The sequence below is a fragment of the Primulina eburnea genome, chromosome 4, assembly GCF_022965805.1.
Source record: "Primulina eburnea isolate SZY01 chromosome 4, ASM2296580v1, whole genome shotgun sequence".
NCBI classification, from domain to species: Eukaryota; Viridiplantae; Streptophyta; class Magnoliopsida; order Lamiales; family Gesneriaceae; genus Primulina; species Primulina eburnea.
Genome location: NC_133104.1, coordinates 11,481,897 through 11,487,896, shown reverse-complemented (window position 1 = coordinate 11,487,896; position 6,000 = coordinate 11,481,897).

The window sequence follows — 6,000 nt, the reverse complement described above, 5'->3', positions numbered from 1 at the left end:
ATATCAGTTGAGACGACACTATACAGAGGTTTAATAGGTTCTTTATTGTACCTAACTGCTATTCGCCCTGATATTATGTTTGCTGTATGTATATGTGCAAGATTTCAAGCTAACCCTAAGCAATCACATTTTTCTGCGGCCAAACGTATCTTGAGATATCTTAAAGGCACGGAAAATGTTGGTTTATGGTACTCTAAAGACTCATATTTCAATTTAGTTGGCTATTCAGATGCAGATTATGCAGGATGCAAACTTGATCGTAAAAGTACAAGTGGATCATGTCAGTTTCTTGGAGACAGACTGATCTCTTGGTTCAGTAAGAAGCAAACATCCATAGCAACTTCCACAACTGAAGCAGAATATCTTGCTGTTGGAAGCTGCTGTGCCCAACTGCTCTGGATTCAGCAACAACTGAAAGATTATGGTGTTGATGCAAAGGAATCACCAATATTCTGTGACAACACTAGTACAATAGCTATTGCATACAATCCAGTTCTTTACTCCAGGACTAAGCATATAGATGTCAGACATCATTTCATCAGAGATCATGCACTAAAGAAGAACATCAGATTAGAATACGTCTCAACGGAACAACAAGCAGCAGACATCTTCACAAAACCGTTACCAGAGGCTAAGTTTTCTTATTTCCGAAATATTCTTGGTTTAATTGATATAACTTCACTAACAGAATTAAGTGCAGAAAATAAGAATACAACAAATTGATAATAATATTTCATTAAGAATACCAACGTTCCCAATTTACAGAAGAAATCATAGATCCAACTGTATCTAGCCATGCCCTAACCCAGTCATTCAACTCATAAATTCGAACTCCAGCAAATGCCCTTGACTTTGAAATCTTATCAACAACATGCCACTCCTTCCATAGCATTGCCTCTAAAAGACATTTGTCTTCAACCAAATCATTAACGTGGCTAACCTCAAAACGAGCAAGGTATTTCAGTGCTCTTCTCTCCTGAGCACGAGTAGGAATGACACCACTGTCACTCACCATCTTCAGCTCATCAATCTTTTCCCAGATTGTCAATACCTTCTGAAAAACATATTTTTCCATCTTTCTTTTAATTTCAGCTAAACGATGGGCTGACTGATCAGTCACATGAACATGCGTGCTACTGCATGCATCAGAATCAGACATGTTGAAATAATTTTGAACTGATCACATTATCACCACTATCATCTCATTTATAAGAAAAAGGTGTTGAAGAAGTTGAAGAATCACAAGTCAATTAATTCGACTCTCACATTTACCGAGGACATTTAAGATATCAGTTAATAATAGTTTGAATTTTATTAGTTCATTTATTTACTTATCAAAACTGATGACTGTTAGCATGTCAATAGATCATATAACAGGATTACATAATCATTGATCGTAATTTGTTGTTAACATTTATTGTTGTTTTACTGAATATATAAATGAGTTGCTTACTCTTATGAGTTCTTAACTAATGTCAGCAAGTGTTTGTGATTATATCTCTTCCAGATCATTGCAGGCAGAAATAAAAGAATAAAGACGATAAAACATAATAAATATTTTATTAAGGAGAGGAGCCGGTTACAATTTCATATTCATTCTCCACAAACTCATCCATGCAGCTAGTGCTGAGGAAGAGGTTTTGCAGAAATTGTGGGAGGCAGCGATGCGGCGGAGGATCTCTAGCTCCTTCAGAAGAAAGAGCTTGTAGAGATAACACTCTTTAAAAAGGTTCACCCCCGCAGGAACCTCTAGGAGCTCTCGCACCTCTTGAAGTTGGGCCTTTCGCCTGAAAGAAGAGACACTCCCAGAGTAATACAGGAACTCCAGTTCCTGCATCTCCTCCCAGTAAGGAAGGCTAGCATAGAAGACTTCATCTTCTATGGACTGCTTCCTGGCCTGCAGTGTAAACTGAGCGTCGCTTGAGCTTCCAGCTTCTGCCATTTTCCATATCTCTGAAACTTACTTGCTGAGATAATTTTGGCTAACCCTTTCACTCTTATTTATAGGCCAAGAGGGAAATGAAAGGACACTTCACTCTGTGACGATTGCTATGCCGAGCACCATACTCACTTTAATCATTACCGACTATAGCCGTCATTTTGCGTTAATGCATTTATTAAGGGGGAATAATGGTTCAAGAAGTTAACTGAGAAGACAGTTGTTAGTGAACTCTCGACTGAAAGAACCCAGTCTTATCAACTGATCTACCAGTCGAATTTTCCACTAATCTTCTCATATAAGTTAACTAATTAACCAATTATATTTCAGAACAAATGAGGTGACTGTCTGCTAAACTAATGATGAATTTTAATTTATGACGTGGAATCAATTTTAACCGCTCATTATTTTACAAACACGATTATAGCACACGTACACATATTTTTACTCAAAATTTTATTGGACTAACACGTGTCCAAAAATTCAAACAGTCACAAACATTAGTACAATTACCCGCCTCATTTCAGTTTTACTTTTCGACTATTTCAAATCATCTTTAGAGCAAGAACTACCTCATCATTCGAATTTTCTTTCAAGAAATTTTTCAGCATTCAATGGCGACTCAAATTCCCGCTTTCATGCTAAATGCTATGGCCATCAATTTTGGATCTATCTTATCTTTCGGCGATGCTGAAGTTCAGAAAGTATTTCAGAAACTTGAAGCTGCTGGTCTAAGAACATTTTTGGGACAATCCTCTCAGGATATCTATCCCAAAGAACTTCAGGATTTCTACTCTTCTGGCATGATTGATTCTGAGGGAAATATCAATTCTACTATCAATGGTCAGTTACTGATCATCTCTGAAGATTCTCTTGGTGATTTATTTCTCTTACCTTCTGAAGGAATGGCACAACTTTCGGATGTCAAAGCATCTGATATTGAGGAAATGCAAACCCTTCTCTCTGCGAATGGACAGAAGATTAAAGTTTCTGATCCTAAAAAGGAACTCAAGCATGAAGTTCAATTGATGGCCGATGTAATTGCTAAAGGGCTTTTGGCAAAAGCTGGATCATTTGCTGCCCTAACTTTGGAGAAATTTCAGACCATTACTGTAATAATGGCTAATTACAAATTTAACTGGAAGCATCTCATATTTAATATTTTGAAGAATATGTTTCTGTCTCCTAAACAATCCAAGGGTTTTGCTGTTCAAATCAGTTATCTGCTGAAAGCAAAAGGTTTAGTGGCTGAGGAATCTGAGAAGACGTCGAAATTTAAGGTGTTCAATGCAAAGAACACGATGCCAATCAAATCCAAAATGGACATATCTCCTACTCAGTTTGTGCGAATCAAACAGGAAATTGGGACTCAGTTAGCTGCTCCCAAATCAGTCAAGAAAACCAAAACGTTGGCTCAACTGAAGGTTGCCAAAGGAAGTTGATTTTGAGTACATCAGAGTCAGATAAGACTTCATCACCTCAAATTGCGAAGAAGCCAAGAACTCAAAGGGTTAAAACTACTTCTAAGGTATCCATTCCTACTGACAAAATGATTTCCTTTAATGATCAGCAGCCTATAGAAGCAGTTCCTCTACAGATTATTCCACAAGCTGATTCAGTAAGTACCATAAAGAAATCAGTTAGGACCCAAGCTCCTGTTACTCAAATACCTCGACCAATTGGTGTAGCACCTGCCAGACCCAAAGGAATAAAGTTTGTAGAACAGATTGAATCAACTCGAACCGGACTGGAAATTCCTCATATCATGAGTACTGATAAAGGGAAAGGGAAATTGATTGTAGAACCCAGACCCTCCAACCCGATTCAAACTCATATTGATCTGGTATGGGGAAAAGTGAACAGTTTTGCTGCTGCAAAGACTAAGTCCTATGATGCTTGGGTAGCCTATCGTACTGAGGTTTTTGCCAAGCAACTGAAGGAAAAGACCGAGCTCAGAAAATTCATCAAGCTGGAGGCCTTTGTTCTTCGAACTGTCAAAGCTGCTTCTATTGCTCAAGTCTTAGAGAGGAAAAGTTATTTCTTTGATCAGATGAGAGCAAAGAAGTTGGCTCAATTTTTAGCTAAGCTTAAAAACAACTACTTGCCAACTGGTCCTACTGCATATGCTGATCAAGCTGTAATTACTCAGCTTGACACTGACCTTATAGGACTACTTTCTCGAATTAAATTTTGGGAATTGGATCAAGAACTAGTAGTCTACCAAGAAGATTCAGATGATGATGTGGAACTAGTTGAAGAAGCACCCTCTAACACAACAGAACCATCATCAGCTTTAATTATTGTTCCAACTGAAGAACCAATTTCTGATAAGCTTTCTTCACCACCTGTTGAACAACAACTATATACTGAAGCAGAGCTGTCTTTCGCTCATATTGATGAAGTAATTCAAGCCGTGGTAGAGGAATCCCACCTTAGTGGACCAGTGAATAATAAAGTTGATCACTCTGTTGATCAAACCAATCCAGATGTCACTATTCCTTCAGTGGAAATTGTTCCACCAGATCAATCTGCTGATCAGGTCATACCAACTGATATGCCAGATGACTCAATCGATCATTCCCTAGAGACATCAGTTCAAATTGTGTCACCATCAACTGACCAAAAACCTTCCTCACCACCTCGGGATCAAGCAGAAATCCCTGCTGCTGATATTTCAGTTCGAAATGTTACTGAAACAATTTCGATTGATCAAGCCTTGATCGTGTCTGAACTTGATACAAGTAAACCAAGCACTTCTCAACAATCCAATCCTCCATCTTCAGCAGATTTTGATCTCATTTTTGAAGAAGTCCAACATATGCAGGACAATATGAGTCAAATAATTACTGCCATCTCCAAAATTCAAAATACGCAACTTTCGCACAGTCTGAAGTTGGATGATAATCAGGAATCCTTGAAAAGACTGAAAGATATTCAATCTGCTGTTTCCGCTCTCTCTTTTGCAGTTGGTGATATTCAGAAAAATAGAGGTATCATGTCCAGTCTGACTGCCACTCAAGAATTAATTACACAACGCGTCGACAATGTGGAATCGCTTGTGTCTCGGAAAATTGAACTACTGCAAGTCACAATGACTACTGCTATTGAAAATATGTCATCCTCTATCACGGTTCTTTCTTCTCACGTTCGCAAGCTATCTGACAAGATGGATATGTTTGACAAAAAGGGGGAAAGCAGCTGAAGAAACTGATATCATTTGACAAGTTATTTTATGATTCAGTTATGCTAAAGAATTAGATGAAGAATTAATCAAGCTATTATTATCAACTGATATCATTTCCTCAGACTTCTATATTATCTACAAGAAACCCAGATATTCTATGATTCAGTTGCGTAATCTATTATTAACAAAGAGCTGAGTTAAATCTCTTGGTTTTGTCAAACACCATAAAGGGGGAAATTGTTGGAAACTAAATTCTGGAGTTTGACAAAACACAAATCAAACGATCAAATCAACTAAATACATGAAAGCAAATTCGGCAACTGGACATTCAACTGAAATCAATCAGTTAAGAACAGATCAGTTAAAACATTCAGCCGAAAACATTAAAGCTTCTCAACTGAAGATACCTCGGGAAAGATCATTCAACAGACAAAAAGACATATCAGACAGCAACTGAATATGGAAAGCCGCACTGCATAGAACAACGTATTTCGGCTATTGAGATTAATACGCCGTCGTACAATAAATGATGAAGCGGCAATCGAGAACATTGTCCAAGAAATGATAAGGTGGCAATCAACGGATACGAGAATTCAAAATTACCGTTGAAAGATAAGTTTATAAATATGACTAAAGAGCAGTTGACAAGTGACGCGATTGACCAATCTCAAACTTGCCATTACTCCGTAAAAATCTCAGCTCACACTTATCAGATCTACTCGTAGCAATCAAGGCTACACATTGAGCAAACTAGCACTCTGAAATATTGACAATTCGATAAGTGCTAAGTTCAGTTACTTACAGAGATCATTTTATTATACTAAGAGTTTCAGTTCAGGCAATAGATAAGTCCTAACTGAAGTGGGTCTGTACAAGC